This window comes from Toxorhynchites rutilus, chromosome 2 (assembly GCF_029784135.1).
Source record: "Toxorhynchites rutilus septentrionalis strain SRP chromosome 2, ASM2978413v1, whole genome shotgun sequence".
Classification (NCBI taxonomy): domain Eukaryota; kingdom Metazoa; phylum Arthropoda; class Insecta; order Diptera; family Culicidae; genus Toxorhynchites; species Toxorhynchites rutilus.
In genome coordinates, this window is record NC_073745.1 from 14,508,160 (window position 1) to 14,534,226 (window position 26,067).

Genomic DNA, 26,067 nt, shown 5'->3' on the forward strand with positions numbered 1-26,067 from the left:
AGAGCATACAAACTTACGAAAAGGTATTCATGAAACACATACGCGGATATTTTAACATCCCGCTGAGGTTTCTACCTGAATCAGAACTTCCTAACTTCATCTATTTACCGACATGTGTCGCCTTGGGTTACGTATTTTTAGTTCATTTTTTTCTTGTTAGCTTACAAAATGAACTTCACACGTTATGCTACGTTACGTAATAGTGATTCCTGAAATGAAATGAGTTGATGATGTGAACAGGGTTATGCGGACAGGAACGAAGCCGTTTGTACCATCAAATAGATATAACATTCGAATCGGGAGATAGTAGCAATGAAAAATTAAACCAATGAGTTATTATTTGTAAAAGCTATCTGAATGGATGTTTTCTATTTGATCATTTTGTTATTGCCGGTGAATGTAATATAACGTTTCGAAACAATACTGCCGAATGAACCGAAACCGCCTCCACAGCCGTAACCTAAGTTGAAATTGAAGTGGAAGTATCCGGAAATTATTCCCCCTCCTTTATCAGCTGGAATATCATAAAGATATGTTCCATATATAGGAAGGTTCTCGATTTGGAATTAGGGTAAATGTTAGAGGCGAATGAACTGCAAAGTTTAAAGCCTCTTAAAAACAAAGAAGGAAGGAAGGGTAAATGATCTTGGTTTGTCCAATTTAGGGCGTTTTTGCGCAACTAGTAAATGCAAATCGATTTTTCTTCATGAAAATCACATATAATCGATACAAGTTTGGGTTTGCTGAAAATCCCCAAAGGTTTGACCACCTCTGATCATGGATTGTCAAAAAAATGATCATCTTCTTCTTCTTCAATGGCACTAACGTTCCTAGAGGAACTTCGCCGTCTCAACGTAGTATTACTTGCGTCATTTTTATTAGTACTTAGTTGAGATTTCTATGCCAAATAACACGCCTTGAATGCATTCTGAGTGGCAAGCTCTAGAATACGCGTGATCACAGTGCAAGTCGGAGGAAATTTCTTTGACGAAAAATTCCCCCGACCAGAACGGGAATCGAACCCGAACACCCGGCATGTTAGTTATGACGCTAACCACTCGGCCAAGGGAGCACAAAAAAAATGATCATGGTTTGTCCGGTTTTAGAAATCACTCTTTTTGAATGAAAACATTCGAATTTTCAAGTAGATGTTGTATTTATCATTGTTTTAGTTTACTATAATCATATTGATCAATTCATAATTTAGGATTTGTTCAGAATATTGCCTTTTATTGGGAATTTTAAAAGTGTTTACCTCAACACTTTCGACATAGAGAAAATTTTATTACTGCTATGTGCGAAAGACACGATAAACAAACTGCAACGCGCCAAGCTGTTGCCATAGAAATCATTGTACAACTCATGATCAGAATTGAGGTCATCAAAATGCGTTAATTAAATGGTTTAGGTATGAAAATTTGATGGCGTGCAAGCATGATGTTTACAATATTTGTGAGTTTTATAGTCCAGAAAGGGCGGAACTGGCATCAATAGAAAATGTAATTTATCATCCTTTAAAACATATGAATCCGTAAAAATGTATCATCCGAACGCAATATATATATATATATATATATATATATATATATATATATATATATATATATATATATATATATATATATATATATATATTAGGCTGTCAAAAAAGTCCTGCGGTATTTGAATTTTCATTTGTTCATAAAATTAGTTACAATCATCTGTTTTAAGTCAAATAAACGCCGTTTTGTTCGATGACTTGTTCCCAACGAGATGACAACTTCATAATACCCCTGTTATAGAAGCTCGCTTCCTTATTGACAACAAAACTCGGATAGCCAATTTTCACAGGCCTTTTTTGTGGCTAACTTCTGACTACCTAGCTCGTTCGCCATGGACTAAAAAAAAGGTGGTAGTCACTTGGTGCAAGGTCCGGACTATACGGCGGATGCAAAAGAACCTCCCATCCGAGCTCCCGGAGCTTTTGGCGCGTCACTAAAGAAGTGTGTGGCCTGGCGTTGTCCTGATGGAAGACAATGCGGCCTCTGTTTATCAAAGATGGCCTCTTCTTCATGAGTGCTACCTTCAAGCGGTCCAGTTGTTGGCAGTACGGGTCCTTATTGAGCGTTTGGCCATAGATTATTCCTTGACAATCCCACCAAACACACAGCAGAACCATCCTGGCCGTTCATGAGGGCTTGGCCACCGTCTGAGCCGCTTCAGCGGGCTTCGACCACGACTGTTTGCGCTTCACGTTGTCGTAAGTGACTCACTTTTCATCGCCAGTCACGATCCGCTTCAGAAACGGGTCGATTTTGTTGCGATTCAGCAGCGATTCACATGCGTCGATACGGTCAAAGATGTTTTTTTGTGTCAACGTGTGTGGCACCCATACATCGAGCTTCTTTGTGAATCTAAGCTTCTTCAAATGGTTAATAACGGTTTGATGACTTATCCCCAGCCGATGCTACGACTGCTACTATACCGGTCTTTCTCGGCTAATTCAGCGATTTTGTCGCAATTTTCGACGACAGGCCTTCCGGAGCGTGGCGCATCTTCGACGACCTCTACACCAGAACGAAAACGTTGAAACCATCGTTGTGCGGTGGAAATGGAAACTGTATCGGGTCCATAAACTGCATAAATTTTATTGGCAGCTTGAGATGCATTTTTGCCTTTGTCATAGTAGTACTGTAAAATATGTCGGATTTTCTCTTTATTTTGCTCCATATTTGCGACACTATAACTCACGAGCGACTTAACCAAACAAAACACTGTCAAAGACTATATTATAGCGCGCAAAAATACCTTTCCAACAAGCTATAGTATGACTCGATACAATGAATACAACTAGAACTACGCGCTTACAACGACACCTCGCGGAAATACCGCAGGACTTTTTTAACAGCCTAATATATAAATGGATATCTGTCTGTCTGTCTGTCTGTCTGTATGTCTGTCTGATTCTTATGGGCTCGGAAACTATTGAACCGATTAACATGAAATTTGGTATGTAGGGGTTTTTGAGCCCGAGGAAGGTTTTCGTGAGAGTTTGAGGCCCCTCCCCCCTCTCTAAGGTGGGCTGCCATACAAATTAAGCACAAATTATTACATTTCTCGAGAATTATTCAAGCAAATGAAATCAAATTAGGGATATTGAGGTTTTGATGAAACACAAATTTCTGCATTACTCAAGAATTAATCAAGCAAACGAAACCAAATTTGGCATGTGGAGGTTTTAGGATGCAATAAATATATCTATGGTGGTTAGACACTCCTCCCGCTCTCTAAGGATGGGCTGTCATACAAATGAAACACATATTTCTGCATAACACGAAAGCTAATCAAGTACAATTTGGGATGTGAGGGTTTTTGGGTATGAGAAATGTTTCTATAATGGTATGACACCCCTCCCTCCTCTGGAATATTACACATATTTCAACCAATAATATTCCAGCCAAACATGATAATTGAAAAATTTCGAAAAACTCTGAAGGAAAAACCGGAAGTGGGTTATATCTATGGTTTAACCGCAAGGGTGACGTAGGACTATCGTTGATTTAGTGATCATTTGTTTGAAGTTGAATCTGAATCCATTCTGAATGAATGAACAAATGTATATTTGGGGGCCTTCGAAAACGAGAGCGTTACGTTGGAGGCACAAGGTTTTATGCATCCAAATTGGATACAAAAAACCTTGTTCTGAAGAATAATCTTCAGAAGCATTCCTGCTAACTGCACTTGATTGGAAAATCACAAAACCAATTGTATTTGGTCGCAGTATTATATGGACAGAAAACATTAAAATAAACTCTTTCGCTTGAATGTAATTTTTAATTCCAAGGGGAACTGGCAGATTATTTTTCTAGGATCTAGGAATTTTATTGTAAAAAGTAAATTCAACGGAAACGATTAGAAGATCAATCAATGAACAGTTCTGCGATTGGACCCATGAACTTGCTCATAGTAAGAAAATGTAAATGTTTGGTATTGATAACAAAAAAAAAATTTTTTTGGCGAAACGAAGTTTGCCGGGTTAGCTAGTATACTATAAAACTACTGTAAGTCATGGAAAAGACTATATTTTTTATATGTTTTGAAACATTCGAATACCTGATTTGACAAAGGTGTGCTGAATTCAAAAGCATTCAAAACAGTGAACAAATTATGATCATATTTTCGACTGGACAAACCGAAATAATTTCCCTTATACAACCAAATTTTGGAAGCCAAAGACCGGTTACTGGAGCAATCTTTGCTTGAAGAGAGGAAGATGAAATTCGCATCATCCGAACGCAAGCTGGCAAAAACAAGATGTTGGATCGAGTGCAGAAAATAGCAGATTGGGTTTAAAGGTCCAAAATCGAAAAAAAAAAATTAAAAGAGCTAGCTCCGCAAGCGACTCCAACAGAAAACAAAGTTTCCGATGTTGTCAGTGATCAAGCCGATGAATCTGCAGTAGAGTGCCAATGGAAGTATGGATATAAGGGACCCTCGAATTTTCAAAGCGAACTTGATTAAAAATGTTGATTCCCACGAAAAACTACCCTATGCAAAATATCAGCTCAATCGGACTTCATTTACTAGTGTCGCACAGTGGTTAAAGTTTGAGTTTCTTGAAAACCGCAAAATCACCCAAGGGGGGAGTAAAGGAAATCAGGGTTTTTTAAAAAAAAATTTGATTCCAAATGTCTTAGAATTGCATGAAACGTAGAGATTTATTGTTATCTCTAAAAAATCGTCAAAAATCGACTTTTCAGACAAAACAACGACCAAGTGCCAGAAAGTCAATTTTTGACAAAAAATTTTTTTTCGAGATTACAGTAAATATTGTAAAGATTGTACCAAAAAAAGGCCCATACGATGGATCGAACCAAGGCCGACAACTGTCCTGAACAATCACAGTCCTACGTCGAACTTGCGTCCGTGCCCCTAGGCTCAGACCCTTCTACTTTTAAGATAAACCGTTATGTTTTTGATGAAAAAAATTGACATGCTTGAATCAATTTTTTTTTCTATATCATTGAAGAAATTCTCATTTTTCATTGAACACCCGTTATAACAGACAAATTTAAGGTCGAGATCACGTTACTTATTTATCCACTCTGCCCAATTCTCACACCCACAAACGCATAAAAATGAAAGATACTAATTATTTATTTCAAGAGTACGCATAGCGAAAAAATGCTACTCTAATTCTGTAAAATATTCGAAATGTTCAAGTTTCGTGGTTTCATTGAAACTGAGAAGATATGTTGCTGAGACGGGTTGTAACTTCGAGTAACTTACTTAATTCTAAATGTGACTCTCTGAGCATTTCCATCTAGTATATCATAATGGAGGGGGACTTTGGTATAGGGGAAGTGTGTTATTGTCATTCACCGAAGAGATTCAAACCAACTGAGACTATCCAAGAAGATGGAATAATGGTTTGCAGGTATGTTGGAAATCATCCACAATGCAAAGTTGATTGCGGTCAGCTAGTGCTATACGCAGACAATGATATTGAATTCAATCCAATTTCAGAAGGTGACTTTTAGCTGCCGAATGGAAGGAGAATGAGTCGTACTCTAGAACGGTCGAAAGTAAGCAAGCTGCGCACAGTGGTCCCTGAGAAAATTTAGGCGGCCAAAACCCAAAAAATGTAGTTGCCTAAAACATAAAATCTAGGATCACGTGTTTCAGCCCATTCCGCGCTCGCATGATTGCTCTGGCAACGTGGTAAGATACCAGTTGCGCATGCTCGCATTTCGCGTGTGTTTTTCCAACGTGTGTTTTGGTGAAAGTGTCGTTAATCTCACCCGAAATCCCCCCTTTCAGATATTTCTCAATATTAACCCGAAATCAGCCATTCCATGCCAAACGATATAGTGAATCTCAGATTTTCGTGAAAAGTAGTAGTTTTGTTTTTTTATCTCAAAAAATTAGACCCGTATTTTTTCATTTTTTCAGTTGGGTGAACATTTCCATTTTAGGGTTGTCCGAAAAATCAACTTTTTCCTCATTTTTCCAACGTGACTTCTTTCAAAACTTCATAACTTTTGAATTACTAGACCGATTCAGATGATCGGCATATCAAATTAAAGCCAATCACTTGGTCTTTTATTGAAAAAATACTACACCTGCAGAAAATTTGGAATCTGTTCTCGTTATTATTGATTGTATTCGTTTTTTATTGTTTTGATAGTAACGGGACCAAGGGCGCTATATTTTTTTATATTTTTTCTGAAAATCTGAGGATTTCTCACATAATATATGTGGAAACCAGAGAGGCGTTTTTTTTCGTTTTTGAGTTATGATTTTTCAAAGTTAACCGATGGTTCGGAAAATCATTTTTTTCCTCTTTTTTTGTTTTTGGTTTTTTGGTGAAACAGAGTTGAAAAATGAACTGAGCGTATCCGAAAACTCCAGTCTACCAAAAATTGGGTTTTTAACTAAAAAATCGAAGTTTTGGCCGCCTAAATTTTCTCAGGGACCACTGTGCGTCGTGGTCGATGGTATTCCATATTTTCTGGAGTTAGTCTGAATCGGAAAATATCGGATTAACGATGGAATGAATCCTTTCTTACCGTTTTTTTATCTAAATTATCGTCTTTCCGAGTTTCCGAGAAGTTCAAGCGGCTCATTTTATCCGATAGACACGTTTTCGACAGCGAAATTAGGCCAATGGACCTTGCTCCCCGGTCTGATAGCTCGACCTCCACCTAAATTGCTAGTTGAACCAGTTTACCGAAAATTGAAACTTTTGCCGTCTCAACGTATGCATTAACTAGCGTCATTTATTAATACATAGTTGAGATTTCTTAAGCCAAATAACACGCCTGGAATGTATTCCTAGGGGTAAGCTCTAGAATACGCGTGACCACAGTGCAAGTCGAAGGAAAATTCTTTGAGGAAAAATCCTCCGGCCAGAACGGGAATCGAACCCGAACACCCGGCATGATAATGTGAGACGCTAACCACTCGACCACGGGTGCACTAGAATTGCATTTATTTCGATTGAATTGAGTGTAAAACAAACTACTAAATGCTAAACTTTTAGTCCAACTACAATGACGTTATGAAACGCTAAGAACTTTCGTTCCAACCTAATAATTTTCTAGTCTCAATGATTAACTTCTCCATATAAATATAAAAAACCGCAATAGTTTTTGCTCTGAGAGAAATACCTCAGAAGTAATGGCACCACATCAGCCAAAAGTTAGCGAATCCACACAAAAAAAATAAAATACAATTAATACTCGTAGAAAGCATACAAACTCAAAGTGCAACCATTTCAAGGAAAACAAAGACAAGAAACGGCCATTAGAGGTGGCGGCGGTGCGGTGGCGCTCCCTCGCCATAGAAACTCGTACACGCTCAGGGGCACCCCGGAGTCGATACGTGTTCGGCCATGCGGAAAACTGCGACTCGTCAGGCATTCCCATATCAACTCTTGCTCCATATCACACGCTAAATTATCCCTCCCGCAATGGAAACGGTGGTTTTTAGGCAACTGACACACGGAACTGCTTCGGCCGCATGAGATGGTTACAGCATAAAAATAAATTACATGGGAAATGTTGTGTAAAATGGAATAAATTAGCGTATTTTTTTTGGGGTTTGTCTAGAGCCACATCACAATTGATCGAATACGGGAGACACGAATCTTTAACGTCTATCGGTGGGTGCGGTTTCTGCTCGGGCGTCTCCGCCGTGGTTATCATTATTCCGAAAATGATATTCTCAAAAACCTCTCACGCATGGAATCAAAAGACACCGGGTGAACCCTCAATCCTTTCTGCCTGCGAATCTATAATGAATTAGGCATACGAATTTTCCTCAGCGATGATCCATTCGGCAGGAAGCGAACACACCGGATACGAGTGAAGCGGAACTGGCTGTGGGTGCCCTACATCAGCCGAGGATCGCTCGTGATTGAACCTTACGAGGGCTACGATGAAAGCATATGAGAAGATATAGTTTTAAATTCTCTAAATTGCATTTATCCACCCATATCATTGTTCTCTTGTCGTGAACGGTGAATTTTGAATTTCGCTGACGAGAACCATCGGAAGGATGCGGGCTGTGCTTCATTGTTTATCTCAAGAGCGCACATCCGTGGTTACCTCAACAGGATGTTTTGGTATCCGACACCACCATGCGATGGGAACCACAGTTCGCGGGTTCGTATAGGGTTTAAATATTTAATTAAACGTCAAAGCGAGCATACTCTATCGGCTACGATGATGTAGTTTTCTGATAAGAAGGGTATGAACATTCGGAATTTGTTCCATCTAGCGGACGGAACATTTCACCATCGAACGGCGCGGCGGTATGATGGGTGGTAAAAGCAATCTTTTCTTTGTTCTTTGGCAACAATGGCAAACGACACATGCATCGCCACCCACCACCCACCGTGACGAATGCATCCCAGTTATTCACCAAGCTGAACCACTGACCCAAAGAGCGAACAGCGGGGCGACTTGAGCTGGGCAACTTGAGCAGCGTGCTGTGTGACGATTTGATATAAAAAAACATAAAGTACATGGATTGTTCATTAGTTTCAGTTTGTTATGCTGTTTTAATATTGGGCCACGTAACGGACGGGAAAAATGTGTGAACGTGAGAACCTTCGCTGTCGGCAGAGCGACGGCAGGGCCAAATAGAGCAAACATCGATTGGCCGCTTAAAAGCTCATAAATAAAAGCATTAGTATCACCAGGCATGCAAAATCGTACCGAAACTGAAACACACACACAACCTGGCAGGGAGGGGAGGGGTATGGTAACGGCCGGATTGGTTCATTCACATGCTCGGTTGCTTTCCACGGAGCAGCATTTTCTGGAAATATTCTGCTCCTTTCGACATTACCGGCTACATTACCAATTACGCCCGCGTGATGGTGTTGCCGTGTTGTTTGTCGGATCGCAAAGGAGAACGGTTCGATTCATGGAACACGAGACATTTTCCTACCGGTTTCGGTTTTGTTTGCGTTTTGGCATATAATTAGCTGTCGAGTCATTCGAATTGTACCCATTGTGACAACGAATTCAGATTTGGGTTTCTCGGGCTTGTTCTATTTGTATGGGAACTCAGTTTGGAAGCAAGCAATTAGCTCTATTTCGGGATAGTTTTGGTTTTGAAATAAAGTTCATAATAAAACCGCAACCTTTTCTTAGAACGAGATATTGGACGATGTTTGTTCTTTTGTCGACACAGTAGATGAAGGAACAACTTCGACTGCTAGAACTGCTCGGTGATTTGGAAAACGATGACAAAACCTATTCCAAACAGCCATTACCAAAATCAACTCGGGAACACGCTAGACCTTCCACAACTAGACCTAAATATCTTGTCAGATGTAGCAAAACTAGACTATTAGAAGGGTTGATTTAGTGCGAGTAGCTAGATCATTAACAATTTGACTCCCTCATAGTGATTGCGGCGTTTTCCATTTAGTCCGAATTAGAAATGGGCAAAACAGTTCACTTTGATGAACGGTTCAGTCACTAACCGTTCATCTAAGTGAATCAGTTCTTTTGAACCGTTCTTTCGCTTTTTCGTTCAGCGGTTAGATAAGGTGTTTCTTCTTTAAAAGTCGCAAACTGTATGTAAAAATATGTTTATCGACCGACAGAAGTATATGTAGTAATTTGATGCGCACAAAATATGTGCATTTTCAAGATCATATTTCATTCAGAGAAAAAATTCAGCAGCGATTTTCACTAACAATCAATCATACAAACAATCACGATAACACGTACGCGAGATAGACCAAACAATGAATAGAAAGCAACGAAAAAACTTTTTTTTTCAACTTGCCCCCACTATAAAATTTTATGTTTACCTAATTCATGAATCGCCCCAGCTTCCCCCACATTTTTTTTCTGATAATCAGGAAGTATATATATATTACGAATATTACGTGGAATTGAAAAAATACATGGGATTGAAAATAAATAGCTTTGCCTTTAAAACTACGGAAATTTAATTTAATTTTTTAACCCAAAATTGAGTATACATTAACAAAATAAACCCTGCGTTACATGCATTTTGCTCATAAATGACAATATTGTTTTATGTTTCCTACAAACTATCTCGTTATATTTGTCCATTCCGTCCAGCACCAATCAGTTCAGTTGCACTCGTTGTTCGCAAACAGTTCGCCCGGAAACACTTCGTTCTCAAACAGTTCGTTCCCAAACAGTTCAATCGCAAACAGTTCGTTCATAAACAGTTTGCTCTCAATCAGTTCTTTCTCAAACAGTTCGTTCCCAAACAGTTCACTCTCAATCAGTTCACTCTCAATCAGTTCGCTCTCAAACAGTTCACTCGCAAACCGTTCTTTCGGAATCAGTTCATGGGGAGAACTACTGTTCTTTGAAAAAGAACGACCGTTCGTTCACTCTTTTCGGCGAACTAGTTCTTTCGTACTGTTTGTGAACGGTTTGCCCATCTCTAGTCCGAATCAAGAGAGCGAGAGAACAGGTAACGGGAGAGCGCTTGCACACCTCACAAAAATATTTATTTGATGAAACGAAATCTATCAGAAATTCCACTAAAAGTACAGGACGGACGCGAACATATACAGTTTCCGAATTCCTTGCACTGTATAAAAACGAACCCTGTGAATGATCGAGTCAAAAAATTTTTTTCAGTTATTTTGACGTAGGACTACGTCTAACCGGAAGATATAGGGGGTGAAATGGAAATCTAGGCACTGAACGAGTAGGAAAAAATGCAAGATTTGGAACGCTTATAACTCGAGCATTTCTCAATAGATCGCAAAGGTTTTTGCATCAATTAATAGGAAATATATCTACGCATCTATCATAACGAATAACATTTCATTTTTCTTGAGATAAATAATTGAATAATTGTGAAATATCAAGCATTGTCCAAATGCACTATGTGCCCATTTTTGATTGGTCCATTTTGTGCTCCTCAAATCGTACCGACCAAAACGGGCAACCAGAGCAGCAGCGAAATAGAATGAAGCACGATTGGAAAGGAAAAAGAAAAAAAAATGAACGAAACATTGGTCGCAGTCTCATACATGCGTAATTCTCGAGCCAGCCAGTCAGCTTAAAAATCCCCGCTCCGCTGCCGTAACGATCACATTCTTTGTGTGGACACCGACTGGACAACATCGTTGCTGGACGGGCTGGACGGCGAGGGATCGAGTGCCTTTCTCAAGGCAAGAGGGCGGAGGTGGTAGCGCTGGAGTAGAATAGAGTAGAGTTTTCAAAGGGCCTTTCTCAAGGCTAGAGACGAATGAACTGCAAAAGTTTAAAGTCTCTATAATACAATACCTTCCTTCCTTCCGTAATGATCATTCTCATCTAAACCGTACACCACATCGGTTCGCATCACAACAAATCAACAAACGAACCCAAGCAGCCATGTCTGGACATGGTAAAGGAGGAAAAGTGAAGGGAAAGGCAAAATCCCGCTCGAACCGTGTTGATCTGGAGTTCCCCGCAAGGGTAGCTAGGCCGAACGCGTTAGTACCAGTGCATCAGTCCACCTAGCCGGCGTTATATAGTTTCGGCCGCCGAAGTGATCGAGTTAGCCGGCAAAGCTGCTCGCAACGATAAGAAAACCCACATTCGGAACAGAACACATTCGGTTCGGTGGACATCAAGACAACAAGCAGTTGCAGCGAGTGGCAAACGCAATCGCAAAACGGCATCAGGTAGCAGAAGAAAAAAGTTTGTTCTTTATACAAACTGCTTTGGTGGCAAATCCAGAACAAGGCGGCATCGAGGGCGTTCGAAATGGTTTTTTCAAAACCACGAGTACTAAGTTTTCTAAATTGGGACCATTCCATGAAACAAGGCGCTTTCCAGGGCCATTAAACCTTCCAAAAAAGAGTTTAGGAAATAAAGTTCAATGCTTTCTAAAACAATATCCACAATAATAATAAAACACAAATTGATTTTTTCATAATCCTGTTTTTCAGGATATGATGAGTATGTGAATTTGGCAGTTGTTCTGAGCTTATTGATGGTTGGGGACTTTCCTGATTATTCAATTTTCACCAATTCTTAAATTGTTTCCAGATTGAAAGTACAGTAATTTACAATTAGTTCGACATTTAGCTAATTGGACAGACATGTAATGTGACTTATTTAGTTGGACATTTTTGTAAACATAGAGATCCAAATTATGACCCCACATTGAAAGTCGACACTGTACCACTGTCATCGCAAATGTTCAATTACAGGTTAACATCGCCTCCAATGCTACACTGAGTGGTGGTAATGCGACGTGCCATTGAATGTAATTCACTGTAAAATATGTCACAAGCTGGATGGGAAGAAATTTTCCAACTGTGAAAGCTGTGGCGAGTGGCAATCGCAATAGCTAAACAGGAAGGTTTAACCGAACAAGATGGGAATATCGAGTGATAACAAAAACACAACACCAAAGGTTCTTTTCAGAATCATCAACATATTCATAAAGAGTAAACAGTAAACTAATCCATTTTTCAGGTAGATAGGTATTCACGTAGGAGAAGAAAATAAAACAATATATTTAAAATATATATTTAACAAAAGCTGTCCCCTTTGTATAGTCCTACGTCACTCCGGTTATGTCCCCAACATTACCCACCCGTCTTTTATATTGAAATATTATTTTGTTTTTTTAATATAAAAGAAGAATTTTATTTTTGATTCACTCAAGTCAGAAAATACTTTTTTCACATAAAAATCCGAAAAGGTGATAGAGAATCATATATTATATTATATTATATATGTTCGAATTTCATCAATGACAGAGAAATTGAACTTGTGGGGGTGAAATGAAAACATAACAGAGAACATTTAGGACAAAATGAAAGATTCCAAATGCTTATAACTCGAATATTTCTTAATATAACGAATAGATGTTTGCATCAATTGATAGGAAATATTTCTACGCGTCTATCACAATTAATAAAATGTTATTTTCCATGAGATAAACAGTTGAATAAAAAAAAATGTCAAGTTTTATCTAATCGCCCTAACTGCCGTTAGCCCGATTTCCGGTTTCCCCAACACAGACATCAAAATCAATGTACCTGTGGGAATCCTCTTTGCAAATATACATGCAAGTCGGGGTTATTTTTGTTTCCACCGAGCTGTGTTTCCCTAACACGGACTTCAAAATCAATGTGTCTGGGGGAATCCGCTTTGGAAATACATGTAAGTTGGGGGTATTTTTGTTCCCACTGAGGTGTGTTTCCCTAACACGGACTATAATTTTTATGAAGACACCAACTTCCTATCTCTTAAGCTGAAAAAAATGGATTTTGGATCTCACTTTTAGGGGGATTCATTTCAAAATGGCAGCCCTCAAAAGGTGGCCCTCGTTGTACTTTAAAACTTCTCCGAAGACATCATATACGTAAAATTAACCGTTTTGGAGAAATCCCTCACGATCACGTTTTTGCACATTTGGACCACTGTGTGATGGTATGAAGTCACTTCAGCAAAATTGTCAGTAGGCCAAAATTCATACGCCAAAATGAGGTTATTCTCACTCTAGAAGACTATAAATAACATACTCTGCATAAGTTCGCATACTCGTTCTTTAATCTATCAAATCAGACATTCGTTATCATGAGGAGATAAATTATTCGCAGCTAAACTGTTCTCCCCGTACTATACCGACACTTTCACTGTCCGATCAGCCTCCCCTCCCCCCAAGACTCTTCATAGTGCTTGTTGTATATTTATGATTATTGTTGCGAAGTGGTTCTCCTTTAGCTGCATTCATCAGCCGGAAATCCATCAAAATCCCGTGAGATAGCGGAAGGCTGATAGGGACAGAATATCCTATCGGGTATGCTATCTAGCCCTGCATACATCAACTCGCGAAAAATGCTAGAACTTGAAGGAATTACAACAAAAACAAAATCGCGGAGAAGACTGATGATGGCAAAGTGGGAGAGAATATATCGTGGGTTATACAGCATCCCGAGAAGACTCCCCGATAAGCCTCTGCGTCCGTCATGTATGATTTACACCCTGCCGAGAAACGGTGTCAGCGGAAGGGCCTCCGGCGCGAGGAAAATTGTTTAAACATGTTTCCTCTTTTCTCGAGCAGCACTGAATCATCGCCGTTGGGGGAATGGAAAACACGATGTTTTCCCGCAACTTCCAATTTACAAAGAAGACAGGAAGAAGCAAAATAAAACCTTCCGCAGAGCGAAAATATTTGTGGAAACAAATCAATAGTCCTTCTTCGGAAGCGAAAACGCTGTGTGAATTTCGACAGGTGCTTACAATTTTCCAATAAACTGACTTCAATGAATTCGGGTTCCGTCTTGTTGGTTAGCCCGGTTAATAATCGCAACGCAACCCAATTTAACTCCCATCGCTGGTTTTCTGTTGTATTTCTCGGAAAACTGATTCCTCCTACCCTTGGCGGCTTATTCCACTCTATAATTGAGTGAGTGGGAAGATTCATATGTTTGGCGCAACGCTCGCCCCGAACTGACTGCGAGGTTCAAAGTGCAATCTTCCAGACACATCCATCAAACTGTGTATGCGGGGGTAGCACAAATACTCTAGTCAGCTCATGAAATTTGCAGTGTAAAGTGTACGAGATTCGGCCATTGCTTTCTCACCTCCCCTTCTGCTCTAGAGTGCTGTCTCTCGTTTCATCTCGTTTCATCTAACAAGCGCAATATGGACCATGATGTTGTGGGAGTCCATTTGGGATAGCTTTTTCCACAACTCATTGAGCATAAGCACACAATCCGGGAGCCACTTTTGTGGATGGGATGCATAGCTCGTGTCGGAATTAGTATTCTGTGGGAGACTCTTGCCCTTTACGCTTTATTTTTGGCTTCTTATTTATAAAGTATTTCAAAGTTGGCAGAGAGCAATGGTATGCGTTTGGGTATTTTTGATCCGCATTGCGGCTACTGGTTAGACTGATTTGCTTTGGACGTTCAAAAATATTGTGTTTTCCTAGTACTTTGCAATGTTACATTTAAACGTGAGATGATGTTATTGGCTTGGAAGTTGTTGGAAAAATTCTTGGTTCGAATGCGTTTTTACCAACTTTCTAAAATAAGCATGATTCCACAGAAAAACAACAAATAATATTGGCCAAAATCATCTTTGACATCGCATTAGAAGTAACGATTCTGCTATATGAGCATATAAACATTGGATAAATAATCTAGAGAACCTGTATTGTCTATCGCACGCCTCAAACAAATTAATTATTTTACTCAAAGTTTGGACAATTTAAAGAGATACCACGATATCGATGATTTCCTTTACTAAAAAATTTTATGCTAACAACGAACTGTCCACTTGCTAGCTACAATCTGCTGAGACTCATTGATAAAGAACTGTTGATTCTTTATATGATAAGCTACCCCGATAGTCAGTTAAATACAGAAAACTGATCCATGTGTTCTATGTTTTAGTTTTCTACAATATAACAAAAACACATCAAGAATATTCAAAATATAAAATAGGTAATAAGTGTATTAGAGGGTCGCCAAGAAAAAAAAATCCAAAAGTAACCCGAATTAGGGTGCGGAAAAACTCAAACCCGAAACACTTAACTGATATTCTGAAAACCAAATTAAACATTGCACTCACTTATCCTTCGTTTTTCTAGAGATCATTTTGCCATGTCACGATAGCGTTTGGAAAAAGTCATTCACCATTATTTGTATGAATTTTAGAATTTGTGGCATTATTATAATTGTGGTATTGAATTATTCACTCTATTCTGATATGACACGATGGCGCATTGAATTTAAAGATGCCTTATTTGTTTTGTGGCGATTCTATTATTTTTTTTTATTTGCGCCTTATTTAGAATAATATGGATTTTTGGCGATTTTGATATCTGAAAGATTGGAAAGAGAATACATTAAACATGTTTAGTGTCTGGTCAGCGACAAATAATGTTAGCATTTAAAAAATGCAAAAAAATTAATCTAAATTCTCCAAATCGGGACGTAAAGTTTTGTCTCAAATTCCGAACACTTAAGCTTTATTGGCCATTGAACAGTGCAGTGTCTCATTACTCAACATGGTACTTTTTCGCGAAATTAATTTAATTTTTAGAAACAATAGAGTTTTTTTTTCATTTGACTACAATAAAATTGATTTACAAATACATATTAATGGTGAAAAACTAAAAATATGTTTCATTACATGTGTCTCTTATTATGAACACTTTTGTTTCTAATTTCGAACAGCAAAAGTGCAATTGAAAAAAAACACAACTTTTGAAATACTGGGCCGATTCAGTTGATCGACATATCAAATTAAAGCCAACTAGCTAGTCTTTTTTGAAACAAAAAAATGTTATACTAGCAAAGAATTTGGATTTTGTTGTCGTGATTACTGATTGTATTTGTTTTTCATAGTTTACATGGTTTCGGAACCAAGAGCGCTATATTTTTCATATGATTAATAGCAGACCCGGCAAATTTCGTTCCGCCCAAAATGTTTTTTTTGTTATCAATACCTTCAAACATTCACGTTTTTTTGCTAAGCGAACGTTCATTGGTCCAAATGCAGAACTTTTGTATGATTGATCTTCTAATTGACCCTTTACAATTTCCTTTCACTATAAATTTCCTGGTACTTCTACCAAAACTCGTCATTGTAATATAAAATTATTTTCAGACAAAATTCTCGTTCGAGATTTTTAAATCATTTGCAAATAACATGTTTCTCCTTAACACGGAATACATATTTGATACAGAAAATGTACTAAAATTATGAAATCTCAAATATGACGATTGCAGCTTCGAGTTTTATGCATACCCTTTTGCTTGATTAGTTCTCGGGATATGCGAAAAATTGTGTTTCATTTGAATGACAGCCTCACCTTAAAGAGAGGAAAGGAGTGTCGCACCCCAACGAAAACATTTCTTGCCCCTTAAAACCTCCATATGCCAAATTTGGCTCTGTTTGCTTGCTCATTTCTCGAGTTATGTGACCTCCCCCTCTTGGAGAGTGGGGAGAAGCGTCGAAACACCATAGAAACGTATCGTGATGTCTAAAACCTCCATATGACAAATTTGATTCCGTTTTCTTGCTTAGTTCTTGCGTTATGCAGAAATTTGTGTTTATTTTGTATGGCTGTACCAAAAATCTGTGCCATCTGAATTATTCATAGTACAGAAAAATCAGGAAATATTTAATAAAAACTCTTTTGTTTACTACAAAATATTATATTTACTTACTAACTTTACATCTAGATTTACTTAATACAAATACTAGTACGTAATTACGCTGTACATTAACGTTTACTAGCCTCAAATCACTAAATTTAGATTGCATAATATCATTCATTAAGATTTTCGATAGAAACTTCACACGCGGAAAAAATCTGTACTTTTTGACGAAAATCTGTAATCTGTACCAAAAATAACGAAAAAAATCTGTACCTTTCTAGATAATTCTGTACGTGTGGCAACACTACATGTGATGATAAATGGGTTGAATACAACAATTGGTCGTGGGGACTGCCTTGTCATGTTCCTACGTCAACCAAATATTTTTGCTGCGATGGTTATGCTGTGTGTATGCTGCTGAAAACAAGCGGAGCTATCTATAATTATCGAAATCAGTTTATGCGATTGAGCCGAACAGTGCATAAACGACCCAATATTGGGTAATATAGATTCGAAAAAGACCAAAAGACGAAGGCTTGCACCGAAACGAAATTCGAGCTTTGCGAGAAAGGCGGAAAAAAGTTGCAGCTACCGACAGGCAAGATTCTGACGTCAGTTAGTTTGCGACATCGCCATTTTTAGTTTAAAGTTTAATGTTTGACAAATTTCATCGTGGAGATCAATATACAAACAAAAACTATACAATGGTACTCTTTTTCAAGCATCACTATGCAAGTATTTTTATGACACGGATCAGGAGTGATTAAGCTAGAGATCGAATAGCAAATTACAACTTTTAAAAATAAATATCCAAATACATTTCCACTAAAATATACAGTCATTGACTGTATGAATAACTAAACTCTTAACTATAACTCTTTATTCAAATATTGTAGGGATACATAGATATTTCATCCAGACATATATACAGGTCGGTCTCCAGGATTTGATGATTCGATTATATACAATTTTAGACACCATAATATACAGTTTGATTTTTTTTTATATTTCAAATATTTCAAGAGAAAATATAATATTTCAATGTTAGGCTAAACATTAGTTGGCTACAATAAGTACGGTTGAGTTAAAATCGTGATTTTTCGAAGTTTTTAATTGAAGACTCACCAAGAATTGTTTGAAATGATATTGCAGCGAAATTATGAAAGATAGAAGTTGGAGGTGATGATAGAAACAATTGAGTCCATTATGCATTTTTGCGACCAAATTAATAGTAACACCTTAAGAATTACAAACTTTTAAATATTTCATATCCAAAATCTTATTCAAATCCACTAATTAAGATGTTCCATACCTATATCCTATACCAAATTTTCTTATCTTTCGAATGGAGGTAACATAATCGTCCTACGTAGCGTACTTGTTGAAGTAGAGCCAGTTAGAGGCAAACAGAGCCCGAAACAGAGAATAAGTTCAATAGCTTTGTCATTGTTCAAATTCGAACATCTGCGTAGAAGGGTTTTTTCCTCATCAAATCCTCTGAAAAAATTCGGATTTTTTATATGAGGAAGATATTTTCTGACAAAGCGTTCTTGAGTCTTTCAGTAATATACTAGACTACCACATATTCTCGATGGGGTTTGAATCCCATCGTCTTGTGGGAACCATTCCAAGGATTTGGTGTAGCATAAACAAGAGAACGACTTAGTTTTCTTGGTTGTGTGATTTTTTTTTTCTCAACAAGTTTTCTCTACTAACAGTTCAAGAGTTTGGTTTTTATTGTCTTCATATTGAGAAGGATGTTGCCTTCGAAAACCGAGTCCATTCGCAAAAAAAAAATCCAAACAATCATAGCCTATGTTGCAAAACTACTCTCAATCTTGTTTCTATTGAAATTTCCACACCACGCCGCCAAGTTCCAGCTGACCTCGATTCACGAAACTCGGTGACACTACCGCTGGTAATAAGAATCGTGATTCAAATTAAACCAGAACTTTAATTGCTTCGTTCCCACTTTGCAGTAGTGATTGGGATCGCCGACGCCGACCGGATTGGAACCGAACGAATCGGAATCGGTTTGGATCAAACGTTTCGCTTTATGATCCCCGCGGTGCAAATTCCGTTGCACGGAGCGGCAACAATAAAATAAAATTTAATTATCGATAATTTCTCATTAGGAGTCACTATACCGCCTTCCACCTTTCATCCCGCGTCGAGGAAGATGACTTCAGCTCCTGGGCAGAGGATATGAAGTGTAAGGAAAAACAATGCCATCGGTGACAGCCGCCGCTTGAGGTTCAATAAATTAAATGTCGACAACTCGAGCGGAGATGAATCCATTTTGGGACCACATTTGTAAGCAATATGGTTGCCTGGGATCGTGTCCGGGTGAACCGAAATGTGCAAATGTCAGATTGCAGCCCTAATTGTTCCAATTTTCCGCGAATCGAATTGTTTTTTTTTCGTTCGTCGTTTGTGATTATTTGTTTGCTTTCAGAGGTAGAAATCAGTGTTTTTGATAGGCTCGTAATACCTACTTATTTGATTACCTGGTCAATAATTACCTGTTGGGGCCAAAAATCTGTTCCGTTTCACGTGAGTAAGTGAGTACAAATTTCACACACATTCTACGCATCTTCCATGCAAAAAATAAACAAAGCGAAGAACATCGTAATCACATACCACAATTCGTTCGGGAAGAGCCACAAGTGTGAAACTCGGCAGAAAACAACATTTCCAGCCTGCCAGTAGGCAGGAATCTCCGTCCGCTCGCCAAAGAGTAAAAGAGTTTCGCTCAAAACCGGGTAATTAAAATAATTTGTAGATGTCAAAAACAATTACACATTCTTATGAGTCAGATGGAGCCGCATTGAGCACAGGGTTCTGCTCCGGCATGATTCTGGTCCAATTCGAAATAATTGAGGCCCTCTCACGAACTGATGCACGTTCCGTTGCCCAAATGCTGCTAACCAGATAGAAGTGCCGAGCTCGCATGTGCAGCGAAATGGGCAGAACCATCAACGGGACGGTAATAGTTTTTGATTACTTTTGTAGGTCTGTTCTTATTGTGATTTCCCGCAATTTTCGGGGCTGACGTTTGCTAAATTGATTTCAACTTTATAAATTGTTTGCTTTATTGAATTTTCTGGTTGCAATGGACAGCTGTGGTGATTATAAGGGTTTGATTGATACCTGTTTTTTGCACTAATGTCTTCTGGAAAAAAAGCTAGCTTAAATTGAAGTAACGAACTCGGGTAACGAAACGAACCCGTAATTTCAAATTATTTCCCAAGTAGCTGCATCTTTTTCCGGCACTGTTCAGACATGAAACGATTCAGTTTTGGGTTTTATTTACTTTGGTATATAAAAGCAGCAGAAATCCATTAAACTCGAGCTTATGATCCTTTTTTTTTCATCCAGTGCTCTCGCAGAAACCGCTTTTCTGATAACAAGTTTTATCCTCCATTTTGTGCACACATATGTTCACTCAGCCTGGGAAAATACATCAACTGCTATTAACTCGCATCATCCTTACGTCCGGTACCAGCATAGAAAGGAGTCTTGCAGCATCCCCGGTCCCAAAGCTCTCCCCCAGATACCCGTGTGTATAAAAATTTCATTACCTAAATTTATATTCTCCTCTTGATATATGACCCCAAAGGCGGAATGTATCCATTTGTCGATGAATTTATGATTTTTTCTTCGCCATCTCGTAACGAATCGTGGATGGTCGGCTTTTGGTGCTGTTCATCTAAAAAAAATCATCGAGTGCTTGCACGAGCGAGCCAAGAATAAAAGCAAAGCAATCCTTCTGCAACGTTTTCACCGGAGCAAAATGGTCGGAAAATGAGAAAATAATTTCCAAAACCATTTCAACCCGGTCGTTCGTTCGCGCTGGAAAATATATACCACGTGTGCTCTGGCCGGGAGGGTTGCTTTTTTTTTGAAGACGACCGAAAAACGAAAGAAAAATAGCTACCGCTTCGATGTTGCCGCCGGTGCGAGCGGTGGATTCTTTTCGGGGCAGCAGGTTGATCGAATTTCTGTCCTTACGGAACACATGGCGTAATGAAGCGCTCGTTGACCAAATGGGATGAACAACTCAGTTTGGACTCACAATATTGCTCTGTAACTGAATGTAACTGAAGTTGTAACCTGTGCACAAAACACGTGTTCCGTTGATTGAATTGGGTCTCATTGAGAATGTCAAATGAAGAAACAATGTATTGCCCACATACTATTGCAGTTTTGGACGTTTATTTCTCAGTAGTTTTAACCAGAGCTACTTTTTTCCCTGTTGGGTACAATTTTTACTGCGACCAGTTATTTCATCTATTGTGGCGGAGAGCTCGTTTTTGTCAGTTTTAATTCAGTTCCTCAGCCTCAGTCCGTCTCAATAATCAAATATTCAATTTTTTTTCGCCACACGATTTTTTAAACGGTAATATATTTTTTCCAAAACTCAATCAATATAGGTAACAAAAAAAAAGAACTTAACTAGTAGAACACAAAACACAGTATACTATATCAGGTGAAGGGGCTTGACCAGTAGATCACAGCTATCAATGGAAAATTCAAATCCAAGTTGGCCGCTGTAACAAAACAGCAAATTACTTTTTTAAACGGTTTCATTCAACTTAACCTGCTTGCATGTATGTTTATATGTATGTAAGGTTGTCCCACATTAATAAAAATTTGACCCCGTTCCTTTCGATTTGAAATTTGGAACAAACCATTATGTGTGCTGTCATTATAATACTGTGTGTTCCATTTTCCTGAAAAATCCAATTTGGCCGCCGGTAAAAAATGGCTGAACGGCTTGACTGGGAGAACACACTACATTATGAACACCATGAATTCAAATAGATGTATGTATTTTTTTGTAATCCCCTCAATTTCGGTATCGAATGAAACGATTTGACTAATAGAATACAGTACATCATCGAAATATTCCGGAAAGAAAATTAGGTTAGAAATGAAAATATAAAAAAAGGTTTAATGGTTTTATTGTAGAGAAGTATACTAATCATACAGATAGTGTACTAAAAACTAGAAAATAAAAAAAGGAAGAAAAAAACTTTTTAAGTTAAACGGTTTAATGTACTAAAAGCTAGCTAATAATTGAGCAAGTAGCAGTTAGTCGTTATCACATCGCTTCCTTCAGTAATCTAGGGCAATGATGAGACTAAAATAAAATCGTGGGCTTAAATATGATGAAACAACTAACTGTGGATAATGGAAATCCGATGTGCCCCAGGATTTTATTTTAGTCTCATCATTGCCCTAGATTAATGAAGGAAGGGATGTGATAACTACTAACTGCTACTTGCTCAATTATTATCTAGCTTTTAGTACATTAAACCGTTTTACTTAAAAAGTTTTTTTTTATATCAGCTATTCCATGCCAAACCGATATAGTGGTTCTCAGATTTTCATGAAAATTTGTAGTTTTTTTTTTACTTATCGAAAAATACAAGACCGTTTTTTTATGTTTTTCATTAGATTTCCCATTTCATTCACCGAAAATCAACCGAAAAATCAACTTTTTTCCCCTTTTTCCAAAAATGACTTTTTTTTTTAAATACATAACTTTTGAACTACTACTGAATTTTATTTTATTTGATTGTTATAGTTATCTGGTTTAAGATAGAGGGCGCCATATTTTTTCGAAATCTGAAGATTTTTGAATAACATATCCAATAATAAGAGAGGTGTTCTTGAGTTATGATTTTTCAAAGTTAACACGTTTTGCGCAAACAGGTAGTTTAATTAAAAATACAGCAGATGAACTCATTTTATTCCGATACCTGCCATGTGTATAGTTAGAAATTATAAGATTGTCTTATCAAAATATTGAATATGATCCAAACGAATATCGATATGGAATTCCTTCTAGTCCGGGAAAGATGCATTACCTAAATTCAATCTAATTGATTTATAAGATACAGAAGCAATCATCAAAATTGATTCAAGTTATGCGTAAACAAGTATCTAAGTATAACATCATAGTCGAGGATCATAAATTATAAATCAATGGGCAATGGCCCAGGAAGTGCATTGAAATGGGAATTGGCATCTAGAACTCGACAGTGATTCTCTAGACGAAAACTGCCTCCGACAAAGTTGTTACATATGATAAAGCGCTCATTTTGATGTTGTCAGTTAACACACAGTGCAGCAATCGGTACTGTACCATTCCGTCAGCACGCATCCTGGAATAACGACCCTTTATAAAAACCAGACCCCTGCCACATGTTACCATAAGGAGATAACGAAAGAGATGCGATAAGAACGAGACGAGATAATGTGTAAAAATGAGATAATGCTAGAGCCAGGCTTTGTAAGACTCTAGCATAGATATAATGATCAGTCCCTTTTTAGTGTTCAATAAACGAAGAGCCTCGCTCTCATCAAAATAAAGTTGTTTTTATTTTTAACTTGTCTAAAATAGGGTTATCAAAGTTTTCGATGAAATAATAAATATAACTTTCTTATCTTTACAGATAGAGATAAACATGGTTCGACAATGTTTTAGCCTAGGTTATTTCAAGCAAATTTGTAGAACAAAGTATTTTCTATATCATGAAATAACCGACATAGCGCTTTTCTTCAAAGTTGCGTTAGGGTCACCATAAAAAAACGGTTTTTTGCTCTAACTTTTATATTGCAAATTTTACATGCAAATTGTCTGCAGAAGACTTTTAGTGCTTACTAAAACAAATATTTTGTGATGCGGAACTTGTCAATATTGTAACTCTACTCAAAGTTATTGATATTACTTCCCAAAAAAATACGCTCTCTTCATTCGCCTGTCATTCTTTTTGGGACAAACATAAAAAATGTTTGTTGACGGCATTTGAAATAGCATACTTGACTCTACATAATGTGGGATTTCCAAAACTATGTTATTTTTTGTATTTGTGTAAACTGAAATTGAAATCATTAGTTTTTGGGTGAAACAGCATCAATAACTTTAAGTAGGATTAAGATATTGACAAGTTCTACATCGCAATAAGTCGTTCTAATAGAATTTTGGTGTAGGATTTGAAATATAAAAGTTGTAGCAAAAAAACGCATTCTTTCATGGTCACCCTAATGAAGCTTAGAATAAATATCGCTGTATCGGATATTTCAAGAGATAGAATAAAACTTTGTTCTACAAAGCTACTTAAAATAATTGAGGCTACAGTATTGTCGAATTATATTTGCCTCTATCTATGAAGATACGAAAGTTAGATTTCTTATTTCATCGAAAATTTTGGTCACTCTATTTTTGACGACATTGAAACGAGCGTCCTATCATATGTAACAACTTTGTCGAAGACAGTTTTTGTCTAGAGAATAAAGATCTTCCAAAAAATTGTTAGGGTAACCATGGAAAAAACGTTTTTTTGCTCTAACTATATTTCAACCTCTACATCAAAATAGAATTGGAACAACTTTTAGATCTTATCATGACCAACATTTTGCTATGCAGAACTTGTCAATATCTTAATACTACTCAAAGTTATTGATGGGTTTTCACCCAAAAACTCATGATTTCAATTTCAGTTTACTCAAATACAAAAAAAATTATTTTGGAAATCCCACATTTTATAGAATCAAGTAAATGCCGTCAACGAACATTTTTCATGTTTGCCCCAAAAAGAATGACAGGCGAATGGAGAGAGCGTATTTTTTGGGAAGAAATATCAATAACTTTGAGTAGAGTTGAGATATTGACAAGTTCTGCATCACAAAATGTTTGTCTTAGTAAGCTCTGAAAGTCATCTGAAGACAGTTTGCATGTGAAATTTGCAATATAAAAGTTAGAGCAAAAAAAAAAAGTTTTTTTTTATGATGACCCTAACGCAACTTAAAAAAAAGCCCTATATCGGTTATTTCAAGAGATAGAAACAAACATTGTTCTAAAAAGTTTTCTTAAATAACTGTGACTATAACATTGTAGAAATATGTTTACCTCTATCTGTAAAGATAAGAAAGTTAGAATTTTTATTTCATCGTAAATGTTGGTCAACCTATTTTCGACAACATCAAAATTAGCGCTTTATCATATGCAACAACTTTGTTGAAGACAGTTTTTGTCTAGAGAATAACTGTCAAGCTCTAGATGTTAATTTCCACTTAAATGCACCTCCTGGACCATTGTGCAATGTAGGCACATGATAATCTGGTCGCATTGAAATATTAAACGAAACTAAAAACATGTTAACTTTGAATAATCATAACTCAAAAACGAAAAAACACCTCTCTGATTTTTATCTAACTTTATGTTAAACACTTTAAAGCACTTTATGTGAAACAAATCGACTTTCAAGAAATAATTTTTGTTTTTCGGACCATTTATAATGAAATTTATAGTTTATTTTCATTATAAACTAATTATTAAGGGTACCAAATAAGAAAAGGAATTTTGACTATTTTCGAACCGCTATGTGGTTCACTATGTGATTTATGAAGAAATACGTACAATTTTTTGAATGCCATTTTCAATAGCTTCGAGATAAAAATTTGAAAAAAATACTGAAAGTGCATCTTACTATGGTGTATCGAGAAATATTATCAAAAAAAAATCATCAAAACTTATAGTACTAAAAAAATATTGTCTTCTTGTATTCACAAAAAGAATCCAAAAACTTATCACTAGCGCTATGTAAAATATTGTATAGGGTAGCAAATTAGAAAATTAGGTATTTTTTCTGAATCCCTATAAAATAAGAAAAACAAAAATTAGGAAAAAATAGTCGTTCAATCCTCGAAACATTATAAAAAAACTTACTAACATATTTCAAAGCAGTACTGTGTCTCAAAACTCAATTTAAAATTTCCAAAATTTAGAATTGTACCACACAACGCCTCAACAATTCTGAAAAAAAAAATAAAAAACATGTACATTTCATTGAAAATTATGTTTTAATAGTTCCATTAAGGGGGTATTCAAGTGTAGAGACATGAATTTCGGACGTTTTTTCGTGCTCCGTAAAAATAAAACTAATGTTTACTATCCG